Source organism: Phacochoerus africanus, chromosome 1 (genome assembly GCF_016906955.1).
Source record: "Phacochoerus africanus isolate WHEZ1 chromosome 1, ROS_Pafr_v1, whole genome shotgun sequence".
NCBI classification, from domain to species: Eukaryota; Metazoa; Chordata; class Mammalia; order Artiodactyla; family Suidae; genus Phacochoerus; species Phacochoerus africanus.
Genome location: NC_062544.1, coordinates 176,778,490 through 176,779,548, shown reverse-complemented (window position 1 = coordinate 176,779,548; position 1,059 = coordinate 176,778,490). Strand labels below are relative to the sequence as shown.

Genomic DNA, 1,059 nt, shown 5'->3' with positions numbered 1-1,059 from the left:
AACAAGGCCCTACTATATAGCACAGGGAACTCTACTCAATGTTCTGTAATAACCTATATGGAAAAAGAATCTGAGAAAGGATGGCCATATGTGTATATATATATATATATATATATATTTGAACCTTTTTTCTGTACATCCGAAACATAGCACTGTGAATCAAATATACTCCAATATAAGATAAAAATTAATAATTAAAAAAAGAATGGACTTCTCTAGTTATCTCTATGCCAGGCACCACAAGCCACCAAGTCTCCCTCGACGCCCTCAACAAGGTAGTGCAGGAGGTCCTGCACGGAAAACAGTGCAAGCATGGGAAGTTTTTGGAGACTGGAGATTCAGATCAGCCTGAAGAATTATGACCCTCAGAAGGACAAATGCTTCTCAGGCACCATCAGTTCTCTGTTTGTATTCTCAGAGACCAGAAGCATAGTGATGAGGCCAAGGCTGTGGCTATCCCACACGTGGACACTGAGGGACATAAGAAACTCAACAGAGTAAGAAACTGGTCAAAAAGCTGGCCAAGAAGTAGATGCCTTTCTGGCTTCTGAGGCTCTAATCAAACAGATCCCATGAATCCTGGGCCCAGGTCTGAAAAAGGCTGGCAAGTTCCCCTCCCTACTGATCCCCAATGAGAATGTGGCAGCCAAAGTTGATAAAGTGAAGTCCACGATCAGGTTCCAGATGAGGAAGGTGCTGTGCCTGGCAGTGGCTGTTGGCCACATGAAGATGACAGATGTGTACAACATCCACTTAGCTGTCAACTTCCTGGTGCCATTGCTCAAGAAAAATTGGCAGAACGTACAGGCTTTGTACATTAAGAGCACCATGGGCAAGCCCCAGTGCCTGTACTAAAGCATTAAGGCACAGCTTAATAAAACCATCTGCCAGCATTAAAAAAAAAAAAAAAAAGAATGGAGGCGAAAGGCTGTGAACCAGAGGAACTGGGAGAAAAGAGATCCATCCAATGGCTATTGTAATGTCTAGATAAAGATGGCAGAGTGATCACACAGAGAAACTTCTTTCTCCTTTCCAAGTAAAGATAAAAACATTTTGAGC

The 1,059-nt window shown here is 42.7% G+C and overlaps 1 pseudogene; it reads left to right on the top strand.

The window, feature by feature from the left end:
- The first annotated feature begins 227 nt into the window (after positions 1 to 227).
- On the top strand, positions 228 to 855 carry LOC125110808 (60S ribosomal protein L10a-like; annotated as a pseudogene).
- The last annotated feature ends 204 nt before the right edge of the window (positions 856 to 1,059 follow it).